This window comes from Pinus tabuliformis, chromosome 6, assembly GCF_031772625.1.
Source record: "Pinus tabuliformis cultivar Carrire ecotype Pingquan chromosome 6, CPIR1, whole genome shotgun sequence".
NCBI classification, from domain to species: domain Eukaryota; kingdom Viridiplantae; phylum Streptophyta; class Pinopsida; order Pinales; family Pinaceae; genus Pinus; species Pinus tabuliformis.
Window position 1 is genome coordinate 781,944,420 of NC_142292.1, and position 14,150 is coordinate 781,958,569.

A 14,150-nucleotide genomic window follows, 5' to 3' on the forward strand; every position below is an offset into this window, starting at 1 on the left:
TCATGTTATTGTAAGCTTTATTATGTGATTCATTTCCTTTCTATACTGCTGCATATTAAACAAATGAAGTGATAAAGTTAGAATTCATGCTTGCCATGCTCTGCTTTCAAATTTGTTTAATTTCTATGTTTTCTGCTGTCTAAAGAGAATTCAAATCCATTGTTTGCTCTCTTTAGCTTTCTCATCTTTCTTCTTGATCACCCCCTTCAGCTAAAGACATCTACACAAGCTCCTACCTTGCCCCAAAGACCCCCCTGCAGAAACTGTGTCAAATCCCCGCACCCTAAATTGCAGATCCTCAATTTGCCACCAAAAACCCCCAAATCAACCTTTTAATCAGTTTACTAGCCTAATATCAGTGTTACCTTTGATTGGTCATCTCATCTCATTGAAGATTTGCCGAGATTGACCGGAGAGAGCCTTCTCCTGCCCCGTAGGGCTAGCTACGAGGCTGAATGGTTTGATGTAGCTTTGAGATTTTCCTTTCTCAGCCTGAGGTGAAATTTCAAACGCTAACAGTATGTATACAAGGGTTGCTACTGTCCTAGTTTGTTTTGCTGCTGCAAGGGTTGACCTTGCGGTTGCAAAATTTGTCCCTGAGGTTGCAAAGGTTGGCCCTGGGAGGGTATGGGTTGAGAGGTGTGCAGAGAATATTGCATCTGCTGCTGCGCAGCTTGTTACAACTGTTGTAAGGATTGACCTTGCGGTTGTTGCAGGTGACCTTGCTGCGGGATAATTTGCCCTTGCTATCGCGCGGAGAGCCCTTGCTGTAACAAAGGTTGCCCTTGTGGTAACAAAAGCTGCCCTTGTTGTTATACAAGCTATCCTTGATGTTGCAAGGGTACTTGAATAGTGCCCGGGAAATTACCGAACTGAATCTGGTCGCAGCCAGGCTGGATGTACTGCCTAGATTGGAGGGTGTAAGGCTGATTAACCAATCCTTAAGAACCATATGGAACATAAGGATTTTGGTATTGGACCTAAGCCCCATAGGGTTGCTGATACTGAACATTGCTCGATCCAGACGGACCAATGGGATTTTGAACCTGTTGGTACTGAACATTGCTTTATCCAGTAGGGTCGACAGGGTCATAAATAATACCAGAAGAAGGCTGGTTTATACCAAGCATGTGAGCTTGTGAGCCACTCACATTAGTGGCACCTTACACCATAGAAACATTCAGGTTCTACCCCCAGGTGGTGGCACAATCTGGCCACTGACTAGCAGGACGGAGGAACTGACAGAGATAATCTTTGAAATTGTCGGTTGTGTCTGACGTGTAATTGGGATCAATGATACAAGAGTATTCAGAACAATGGGTTGCATTGGGACTGAAGTAACAACCTGTTGGGAAGTCATGTTCATGACAAACGGACCTGACGTAGACCTGATGCCTGACGCCCATATAGGATTATGGTAAAGTGATGAGGCACTAGGTGTGTCTGAAACCAAGTGCCCCAAAGACACATAGTTGGGTGGCAAACTGGAAGGAATACCTTCCGAAAAAGGGAAACCCTCGGGAGGAAATTGCAATTGCAATTCTTCCCCTTCAACAATGTGTGGAGTAGAAACTTCAGACTCATCCGGAGAAGTGACTAGAGCATTGCCTTCAGGTTCCATGTTTGAAAACAAACGACGACGAATGGCCGAACGTGTACTGGGAGATAATCCCCAAGGAACACCTGACTAGTCGTACAGACTGTAAAGACGCTACGGTGATATCTCAACAACATAAAACAGAGGGTTCAGAGGATAGATAACTAGTCCAATTTGACCATCAGTGGTCGGTGAGTTCTCTAGAGTTCGAATGGGATTTTTCGGAGATTCCGAGCCAAGATCAGCAGATGACCCTGTATCGAAAGTAGGCAGAGGACGAGATGAAAATGGTTGAACACTCAAAACAATTACGAGTTCAACATTTTGGTCCTCAAGTGACTCTTGTAACTTAGGAAATAGCTCCTCAGACAATCTTTTAGACGGAGCAGAGGAAGAGGAATTGGGTGAACCAGATGGTTCAGCCACGATGACCTTATCTTAGTTGACGGAAAAAATAACTTCAAGGCTTTAAAATGTCCTTTTAAGGGAACTCACGATTTGGTCAAAAGACTAATAGGATGTTTTGGATCATGGGCAATTAATTATTAAGATGCATAACAGACTAATGCTCTTTCATCATTTAAGAGTCAAGACAGAAACAAAGATGACTCTATTGCTTTCAATTGGAAATGAGCTCGAAAGGACAAGTGCTCGGATGATATTTTAAATTTAATGAGTCAAAAAGATAAAATGACTGCTCTGGATGATCTAGGTAAACATGATACCAGGCAACTGTGAACTGTAGAATACCTCCCGATGAACCAAGAAGTACGAGCATGCAATCTCCCAGAATGCTGTGTTTGGTGTATCACGTTTGTAAGGCGGCCGACTCGGCTTCCTAAGGATAAAAGGATTGCAACCTAATGGGGTCTCCCATTATATACTCGATGGTATGGGGAGCACAAATCCGTACTAGTGCTGTCTAATGCCAAAGCTAATGACAACTGCTAGGTTTAAAGATGTCGGAACACGTCTCTAGCCTAGACCTTCTAGATATGATTGTTAATGTCAAATGCGCCTTAGGTTAATTTAATTCATTTTAAATTTGATCTTGAGTTAAATTTCAGTTTTCAGGTCTTAGCGACGCTACTCGAAAAACCTTAAATGCAACTAAATGAGACAAGACCCTTTCAATTTGATGAAATGCTTACACTAGAGAGGGTAGAAACTACTCAATTAAATGCAAACAATCAAGCAACTGAAAACGAAATGATCTTTCACTACTTTACTTTTTCAAAAAATAAACTAATGAAAAATGCATTCCAATTCCTAATTTCCTGACAAGCACTTATCTATTAGTCATTTCAAAAACAAAAATTCTCTTCCTTTTTCAAATGCCGATGTAATTATAGTCTTTAAAAAGATGCAAATTATCGTAATATAGTGATGCAACAAGCTAGAATTCCATACTTTTTCATGAAACAATGAAACAATCTTTTCGCATACAATCTTTTAGTGAAAAAGTTCTCGAGACAATAAGCTCCCCAAGCAGATGAAAACACGAAAAGAGAAGTTCATTCAGGTCAATGAAACACCGACTTTACCGAACACAAGACTGACAATGTAATCTATGCCAGAAAAGAAACATTCAAGCAAGTAAATTTTTCAAACTTGTGCAAAAAGAGGTCAAAGTCGTAAAAAGGACCAAAACAAAATGCAAAGAGTAAACACACCTACAACCTGACTTAGTGAGTTCTCAAACCGCTGAATGGACGACCAACTAGATGCCCTAGTGTCGCTGGCCACTCAATGACTCAAAATCAAACAGAAAGATGACAAGCCAACAAGAAAACAAAAGCAAATGAAAAGTAGCTTTCTAATCAGGGAGAAAACGGTCCAAAAATCTTACGGGGTTAAAACCACAAGAGCAGAACACACTAGCCAAGATTAGGGTCAAGCCCTAATCTTCACTTACAAGGCATCAACGTGATTGCCTAATTGACAACAAGTGTTAGAGGCTGCTCAGCGCGACTGTTTCTCAGCAACTCGCACTGGTCGGCGTGACTGTCAGCGGATTAAGCCCGTTGATCAAGGTAGCTAAGGAATTTTTTTTTTTTTTTTTTGAAAACAAGGACCATATCTGCGACTATGAATTTTAGACTCAAACCAGTAAATAGGAGAAGAGAAATAGAACCAAAGGGAAAACGTGTAACTAGAAAAGTTCTCACGAAATCGTGAAATCCAAGACAAACAAAAGGATTGAGATCCCCAGCGTAGTCGCCAATTCCCCAGCGTAGTCGCCAATTTGTGGTGAATTAAAATTATAAGTGCGGACATGAACGAATTCCTCTAGCCCGATAATGGTTCTAGCCACAACAGATACATTCTATGGAAGATTTCCTTAGGTTAGAATCAATCAAGAGGGCCTACCTCTTGGTAGCTTATCCTGTTTGATGATGTCCTCGCTTGCTCGCACCAGCTATCTCTCGTTCCTTCTTCAATCTCCTGAAACAAGTAAACAACAACAGACAACAAACATAATAATAGACAAATTGCAATTCAACTTACTTAACAAGTCAAGAAACATTAAGCCATGAATATGTAATATTACAAAACATGTAGGAAATCAATCGATAGTTACATATATTAATATCAAAGAGAGATTACAACCATTCATCTTGACGTTGCAGTCTTCCTCTGACAAGACCAGGTTCCCACACACTTATGCTAGCATTCCACAATGGCTTCAAACAACAATAGTTTTAAATCTCTTCCTTTTAGGCTTCACTCCAAACCAAAACACACTTCTCCCTCACACAACTAGATATCTACAACTAGAAATAGCTTGCTTGTCTACTCCAAACCAAAATAGAATCAACACTCAACCAAAACTCTACAACTATAACACTCACACTAGTTTGTGCTTGGGAAGAAGGGAGGTTTATATAGGAAATATGGATGGGAGATGGATCCTCTTCTCATGGGAGAAGGACTTATCCCTTGAGGTAGTTCCATCATTATAGGGGAAAGGATCCCAAACTGTCATCCTCTACCCCATCCAGCCAAAAAATTTACTCGACTTCCTTATGGAGCTTCTAGAGCTAGAAGCTTCGACTCTAATTTAAAAAACTTTCCATAACAGGATCGACGCGACTGAAACACAGCTCAGTTGCTCCAGTCGGCGCGAGGAGTAGTGCTAATCTCTGCACATTGGTGCAGGGAAGAAAAAGGCCATTAGTGCCAGTCTTGTAAACTGGGCAAAACAGAAGTTTCAGGGGAAATGGTGCAAAAGGGAAATGATCTGCTCATGAAGATGGACACAATGGGAGTTTCTTCATGAAGGCAAAGCATGTGGGGTTCACTATAGAGGTCCTCCAGGATCAAGGAATGGGGAGTATAGGGACAGTGACAAGATGCTGTGTAACAGAGGAAAAAGTGTCCCTGTACTCCTCCACGACCTTGTCCATCTGCTATTGTTGTGTAGATGAGCCCTGCCTGGAAGCCTTGGCCATAACCTTCTTCTTGCCTTGGGGGCGAATAATAAGGAAAATGAATTTCCTAGTCTGGGAAATGATCTTACTACATTGATTTGCAATGATCAAAGAGATGGCGATAGGCGGGGCTACCTACAGTATCCTGTACAAATTAGTAGCCAAAGTAATAATCACAGAGCGAGGTCTAGACTCATATACAACATGTCGCTTCCACAAGTATGGTTGCCCTAACAACACATAAGAAACTTCAAGAGGAGCAACGTCACACACCTCATTCGTGAAGGGCTTGATGCTGTAGGGAAGGTGACACTGTTGGATGACATGAAGATCTCGTCCTTTTGTTTGTAGTAGGTTTCCCACTAGTCCTTGACGTGTGGGGTGGCTTTGAGAAGTGCAAACGTAATACTTTCCTGATTGGAAAAAGTCATGAATTGAAAAATATCCTTCCAATAGATTTAACCATTTATTTACAACATCTACATCTATTAGGCCTTCAAATATGGGAATATCAAAATTAACTTGTACCTTAAAAGGAGTGGCGCCTCTAGAGTGGCTGCTGGATGAAGATGCATCGCCTGTGGGTAGCCGTTGAAGGATCTGGGCAAAGGTATCCATCATCGCATCCCTCTGTCGCTCGAGGGCTTCCTCGAGCAACATTTTGAAAGGATCTCCTACCTCCTCGTCTTTCTTTTCTTCCGCCATGGCAGGTCGTTGAGTTTTGCAAGGCTAATCCTGCAATGGTTCAACCAGATTGATCCCTAACTCCTTATACCTTGACCTCGTTGGGGACATGCAAAGAAAAACAAATAAAGAGCAGACTGTGCTAATTCCATTGATCCAAACTTAAACAGGAATGCAACAAGTTATAGATATAATCATAAACACAAAGATGCAGCAAAAAAACACTTCATTTCATTCATAGAAAAATACTGAACTATGCTTACAAAGATAATGGAAATAAGATAGCTTGGGCGATGGTAGCTTATCTCTGAGAAGAGATGTGGCCGCTACATGCCTCTAAACTAAGTTACAATGAGGCTCAAGGGCCTTTTTATTATTGAACAATAAGGGAAATCCCTGAACAACCAAAACCCTGACTCGAGGAGATGTAACACCATGAGTTTATGGGCCTCGTTGGGGTTAGGTAGGCAACCAACTTTCGAGGGTCGTAACTTGGTCATATTATCTCCATTTGACGTGTATGATACCTCATTGGAAATACCTTTATGAGAACTACAACTTCTAATGCAATTGCTATAGTAATCACTAAATGAATTTTGCTAAAAAATTGTCGTTTAGGGCCTCAAAACGGCTCCGAAAGTTCAAGACCTGAAAAACTGCCAAAAATAGTAAACTATGCTAAAATTAAGGAAACAAATGAAACTAATTGGGGGTGTTACACAGTAATTTGTCACCGTTGGTCACCGTCCCTATCGCCCCGATTCCAGTACATTGGAGGATGCATTTCGGGACCTGTGAGCAGTGACATAGCCTAAAAACACTTGCACTATGTTCCCCTGAGTATGTACTTCATGTTCCCTCAAGACACCTTCTGCAAATTATCCCTGAAAAGTGCCCTTTTCCCATTGGCGCAGGTACCCAATGTCTGACCCACGCCAATAACTCAGATCCTCAAAAAGGGGCGCGCCCATTGGCGCTCTGTCTTAGAACAATGCCCACGCCAGTCGAGTTTAGTAATGTTTTTTGCCAAAAGCACGACTGTATGATTTTTTCCTCCCAGATCATGAAGTCCTTTGAGGGAAAAATCCATCTGATAAAGCTCGAGAGTCATCATATCTATCCGCAGTAGCTTTTCATGGATGTTGCCATTCCATAATGGGTGTCCTGGTGCATTGAATCTTTCTCCCTTCTTCATATATAAAAGCCTGTCCTCATGCATTAGACAAGCTAGTTCCAAGTTCATGAGTTCCAAGTTTATGAGTTCCGAAGTGCTGTAGTTTTGAGTTCTTGAGTTGTTGGAGTAATGCTAGAGAGGTTATGCTGCCGGGAGTCCGAGAGAGAGGAAGTCTACTGCAAGGCATATAGCTGCTCGCCCAGCCAGAGGAAAGGTTCAACGTCAGAACCTTGGTTGTAACTTTTCCTGTCTATTATTAATTAATGAACGACTGTCATTATAGTTCCAATCTCATTGTCTATTATAGTGATGTTGATTTATTTCCTTTCTGACTGAAATATAGTTGTGCCTTGGTGGATTTTATGCTTGTATCTGTTTCTTCCTTTGCATGTGCAGGTGTCCGTTTGCAAGGATCGCAAGGATTGTGACCTTCCGGAGCGAGGGAGCGGGAACACCAATTCTGCTTCGACTATAGCGTTGGAATCTAGGTTGGTCTTCTTAATTCACCTTTAATGTACAACTAGGAACTTGCGTGGCAGCGTGGATTGATTGTGGCTAGTTCTGTTTTAAGCTAGTGGGATCGCCTCTGTCCGCAGAGGGGATTTACCTAACCAACAATTTGGCGACTCCACTGGGGAGAAGCTATTTGGAGTTTGTCTTGCATGATTAGTTTTCTCTCGCTTGCCTGAGTTAATGAACTTTCTGGGTCAGTCTTGAAATTGCTATCTACTGGGCACTGTCAATCAGACCCTGGGTTGTTATATTTATTTTTTGGGTCAGTAAACGCGGCTGGCGCGTTTTTTCTTTTGACAGTTGCGCCAGTTGGCCCATGTTGCTCCATAAAGACCCGCGTCAATTGACTGTTAGCGCAAGTTGCAGATTCACAGTCGCGCCAGCTCTGTGAATTTTTCCAGTTTGGTACTTGAAAGCTCCTTAAACTCGGATTTTTTGTTTTTCCATATATTTTGCTGCTTCTGGGAGTGTGTTGGACCTCTGTGTGACTGGTTGTTACCTTCATCCTTCAGTTGTTTGCTTATTTCAATCGATTTTGTATCCTAACCCTAGAGTACCTAGTGGCTTTGCATGTCGAGCCTTCTGTGGGACCTTGTGGTTTGATTATCCAGTCAGCTTGTTGGTTGTTTTCCGCACTCATCTAGTGGTTGTTAAAAGTTGGTATTCTATGCTTCGAGTGATTCACTTCTAGCTTGCTTGGATCTTGCTTGACTTCATTTGAACTTAGATCACATGGTTCATTGAACGTCTTCGTGTTTTCCTTTGCTTTGACAGTTCATCTTCATGTTTCTAAATTGGTTCTATGTCCATTGAGTGAATTGTGTTTGTACTCGTGGATATCTCTTGAGGTTTGTTTACATGCATTATGCCATTTTAAAAAATCAAAAAACAAAATAGCTTTTTGCATTATATTAGTTAGCATTTATTGCTATTTGTCGCTTTTAAAAAGAAAAGGAAAAACTTTTATTTCTTGTTATTAGCTGCATTAGGATCTTTGTTACTTGCTTGATGATCATTTTGTTTGTGTAAAAAAAAAAAAAATCTCTACTCTTCTGTAGGTAGAATTCATCGAATGAAACGATATAATTTTGGCATATAGATTGCATTTAGGAAATTTGGAGAGACCACATACGGTAGGACCAAAAAACTGAAACATAATTGAAGATAAACTATAAAATAAACTCAATGAACCTAACAACGCATTGGAACATAACGCAAACATTCTAGAGGTCTAGGTTAGAGACGTGTTCCGGCGTCGTTAAACCTGGTAGCTTACCGTCGAGTGGTTGGGTGATTCCTCCACGGTGAAACGATAGGTGCCAATACGGACTGTGCTCCCACGTACCGTCGCGTATACATTGGGAGACCCCTATAGGAATAAAGCTTTTATCCATAGGAAGCCGTGTCGGCCGCCCTACGATTCGTAATGCAGTGAACACAACATTCACGAAGATCGACCACCCGTACCCTAAAAAGTATTCTGTGGTTTTGCGAAAAGTTTGGCACACCCTCTACCTAGAATTCCAGAGCAGTCACTTTTGATCCTTTTCGGACTCCTTAAACGAAAAGGTGCCTGTGAGCGTCTTGTCACTTCATGCTCATTAAATATTCGAAGGAGACTAGAGTCATATTTTCATCCTTTTCTCGACTCTTAAAAAGTGAAAAGATCAAGTTCAAAGTTCAGTGTCTTAAAATTTATTTGACCACGATCACATATAACCCGGTTAAATTTTGCTTGCGTTAGCTTGAGTAGGGTTTTTCCTCGCTCAAATGGAATCCTTCCCTGAGCCCACCGGCCAAGGTGGTCCCCCGGTTGGTCCGATTCCTTCTGTCGGAAATGTTGGTGTTCAGTATATAGCAACTTTGTCTTTACCTGGGTTCACCATCGGTTTACCCGTATGGGTGTTCTCAAACTCAGTGGTCTCGAGTGTGATAACTCCTATTACACCACCACCTCCTCCACCCGAGCAACATCATTTTGATTCCAAGGTGGACCCCTGCCCTTCTTCGCCTACTGCTGTGTCCTCATCTTCTACTTCGCCTGGTGAAACTCTGGATTTAAGTAACCAGGTGGCTAAGAAGAAGAAGAAGAAGACCAAAAAGAAGAAGTCTCCCAAAAGAAAGGTACCATCTACCCCGAATATACCTGAAGTAAAGTCTCCTCCTGCTCCGCAGCGGAAGGCTAAATTTCCTTGTAGATTATGCAAGGAAGACCATCTTCTTCGCAATTGTCCTGGCATCCCCAGGGTCTTAGAAGTATGGGCTCACGATCGGGACCGCCCTGCATCGTCCTCTGGAGATCATGGTGATGCTACCCTATCAGCTGGAAATGTTAAGGGAAAAGGGAAGATTCGAATCCCCTGTAGACTTTGTGAAGGCAATCATCCCCTTCACCTTTGTCCATTCATGGATAAAGCCTCTATTGTATTGGAAAGTCTTACAACTCCCTCAACTCAACTTCCTGCTGGTTATCAACGTCTCTCTGCAATTGCAGAATGTTCCCCTGCTGACCAAGCAATCAAGCATGATTCCTCTTTGGTCCAACTTTCTCTTCCTGAACCTGGCTGTGCTAAGCCTGTTCCAGACCAGTTCCTGGTCGGAAAGAGTGTTGCTTTACGGCCTGTTCCAGACCAGTCCCTGGTCGGAAAGAGTGTTGATTTTCAGCCTGTTCCAGACCAGTCCCTGGTCGGAAACGCTGTTGATTTACCTTCGTCGTCTACACACCACTTTGTTCCGGAAACGTTTGTCATCAAAGATGAACCACCTGAATCCAAACCAGTTGAAAGTCCAAAGGTCCATATGACAAGTGACCCGGTCTTTCCAAAGGTCCAGATAATAGTTGACCCGGTTTTTCCTTCAGAAGTTTCAATCTTAGATGATATTATCACTGTAAAGGATGAAGATCACACCGTCCAAATTCTATACATAAACATAGACTCTAATGATCAAGTGAGTATCCCCCTCATTCCTTCACAGCAGGAAGGAAGTCCATCAGAGTCATACCCGGCCGTTTATCCGGTCCCACCTCCAAGCGACCTAGTTGTTTCCTTCAATTGGGATCAACTAGGCAATTCCTGGTTACCAGCTTCCAGACCATTTCAAATTATAGTCCAAGTCTACCGAATGGTTATGGCCGGTACCATTATTGATGAGGGATCTCCTGTGAGCTTCCTTTCTTCCACAGCTTGGGAAGCACTTGGTTCGCCACTGCTTCTGCCTGAGATGAGAAACCTTACAGGTTTTCATCGAGAAACCAGTCGACCTTTAGGAATTCTTCCCCATGTACCTATCACATTAGAAGGGAAGACCGTTCAAATGGGCATCATGGTAGTCCAAGGCCCGTTAGATTACAATTTACTCCTTGGGCAAGACTATATTTATCGCATACGTGCAATTGTGTCCTCACTCTTCAGAGTGATGTGTTTTCCGCACGAAGGAAGGACGATCAAGATCATAGACCAACTTTCGTTCCCCGGTTCACACTTTACATATAGTCATCTACCATTCCTAAATGGTCTTATTTCCACAGGAAATGCCTCAACATCCAGTCCGTCATTCTGATGATGACAGTTGACCCGGGCGCGTGACTGAAGCCCGGGCGGCATGCATCCTCCTTTTCAAAATCGAGTCTTTCCAAGTGAACCTTCATTCCATCCACTCCGTGAATGCCATGAAGCTTGGGGGGCATGTACCTCAATTTGCATTATCATGCTGGGGGCATGCAAATTTATAACAAGCATAGTTTTTTCGTTTCAAGCTTGTGTAAACATGAAACCGAATCCAAGCAGAGTTCTTCATGGTTCAAGCTTGTGTAAAAATGAACCCATACCTGATTTACATCCCGTGATTGCCATTTATCTGCTAAATTCTGCTAGATGAGCCTTGGTTGTTTCATTCCATCGCCACCATCTCTCTGGCTGATCATATGCTTTCACTTGGTTGTTTTCCTTTCCAGAGGAACCGCAGCGATGAGTGGTTTTATTAGCCAGCCTCTTTACCATTACATGTTTTAAGCAGTTCCACCACTACCGGAACCAGTTGCTACCCTTTATGCCACTCGTTCCTCTAGGACGAGTCGCCTTTAAGCTCTTTTCTGACTCGTAAAATATGAAAAGATTGCCGAGTATTTTTCCCTTTTTGACACTTTAAAGAGAATAAAATTGAAGGTCTTTTTTCAGCTCTCTTCCGACTATTTAAAGAGGAAAAGATTGCCGAGTTACTCCCCTTGACTCGTTAAACGTAAATAAGGGGCGGTCGTTTTAAGTTCTTTTTGTCGACCGTTAAAACTTAAAAAGATTACTGGGTTTTTGTCGTTTCAAACTCGTTAATGGTTACGAAACGACGTGGTTTTGATCACTTTTTACTTTTTCAGGTTGAAATCACTACTTATGAAAAGTACTCCTCGATCATAACAATCGGGCGGTTCTTTCGGGTATTATTTTATACTTTTTCGGGCCCGAGAGACACAAATTTACGAAAAAGGACACCCCTGGAGTTTCCTTTTCGCTGTCTTTTCAAATTCTCTAAATATGAAAAGACGCCGAGTTCTTCCTTTGTCAGACTCGTTAAAACCTAATGACATCAGATTTTGTCGAAATGACGCACCACAAGCATATGCTATCCCCATCAAGCTTGTTAAAAATAATTGGGGTACTCGCCAGAAATGACGGGGGGAAAAGAAAATTTTTGAACCATAATTATTATCGTGTCGGCAGTATGTCGCTCTTGAACATGGCACTTTTCTGCTTTCGTGTCCAGGGTGGGGATATCTCATCTCATATTTTTCACTTGCTTCCATGGACTTGGGTACCTTATTTGACCTCTCATCCACTCATTGCCTCGTCATCATGACCCTTGATACATTGATGTCAAATACTGCCAATTCCATTAATGTGCCGCCGATATGTTCAAGAGAAGTTGACCTCTGCAAAGAAACAACCTCCCTCTGATAGTTCGTACAATCTTGATTCACAACATCATCTCTCTGTCTCGTGTCGATGATGTGGGAAACATTATGGCCCACCTTCGATCAAGGTCACTTCCTGTCGACTTCAGCTCATTATCCAGGAAGTTGATCTAGAGACTCCCTTCCGGTGCCTTGGAGCCTGCATGCCTCAATGGCAGGTTCTTCGTGTTCGACGCGAGGTTTTCATCATTGGCCTCCGATCGAATGATTCTACGGGTGTTCGACGTCAGATCACTAATTCGCACGCCGTAGATTGTACCGATAGTACCTTGAGGGCCATTGTCATTATTGGTGGTACCTCTCGTGTCTATTAACAGTTCCAAATATTGACTGGTAATCAGACGATGTTCATGCATGTTCGACTTCAGCTCACATATTCGCATGCTTGAACTTGTACTTCTGTTCGGGTCGAGATGGAGCGCAAGACCCTGGATTGTGTCTGTTGTAATCCAGGCGTGATTCTTGATACATGACTCATTCACTGGATGGCTGCGACCATACCTGAGTCAATTCATTGATCCTACACAGATGGCTGCGTCCATACTATGGATCTAGATTATCATGTACTCTCTTATGGATGGCTGCGACCATACCACGTACATCATGTATTTGAGCTATCAATAGTATCTCTCAATGCAGGTTCTCGGCAGCGGCTATATGTGTTCTTGCAAAGCATTTCACCCCTCTCTCTCGCTCGGGCCTCATGCTTTGGGGGGCATCTGTTACACAGTAATTTGTCACCGTTGGTCACCGTCCCTATCGCCCCGATTCCAGTACATTGGAGGATGCATTTCGGGACCTGTGAGCAGTGACATAGCCTAAAAACACTTGCACTATGTTCCCCTGAGTATGTACTTCATGTTCCCTCAAGACACCTTCTGCAAATTATCCCTGAAAAGTGTTGATGAGCCCCAATTTTTGGTATAATTTGGGCTCATTTGGCCTACTTGTTTTGCTCAAACCATTCACTTTTTACTGCTTATGCATGCATTTCTTAGTTTATTCGTGTTGTTTGTAGGAAGAAGGGTAGACACTTTATCTACGTGACTAATGCATTATGATTTCAGGTTTTTGCATTAAAAGGGAGAAAAGACCACGTGAAAAGGAGACAAGGAGACAATGAGGTGGCACTGCTGGTTTTTAGGAGAGGATGTCCACAGTCTTGGGACCCTCCTCGTGATTCCCACCATAGCTCCGAGCTCCAATCCATCTCCCCACCGAGCTTAGAAGCACCCAGCTGTTCTACAGGAACAACAGTTACAACTGTTCTACAGGAACAACAATTATGACTGTCCTACAGGATCAGCAAGTTAAACTTCAGTTGGATAGCCGAGCTCCTAAAATCAAGGACACCTGTTGGATGATCGTTTTGCATAAGTATGGAGGCTGTAGCCTTTGTTAGGTTGTTGAAACTCTCGCATTACTATTGTAATTTTTGAGCACAGCTCGGTCTTTGTTCCTTTTTGTAAGCCAATTTGGCATGACATCAGATTATGAATAAAGAAGGCAGATTTTGATCTAGTTCTGAGTTTTCTCAAGGAGCTATAGCTCTCAGGTTAGGGCCCAACCTGAGAGCAATAGATCTCCTCAGTGTTGTAATGTGTTTGCATTTCGTTCCAGCACTTTGAGTTTGTTTATGTTCACATGCAATTCAAATTCACAGTTTGGTAATTTAGTCGTTTTCATGAGCATAGATAGGACTAGTTTATGGTGACTTGCTTTCAGTTGCTTAAGTTTGATAGGAGGATAGATATAATCTCTTGGAGCTCCAGCAAAAAGGGTTGA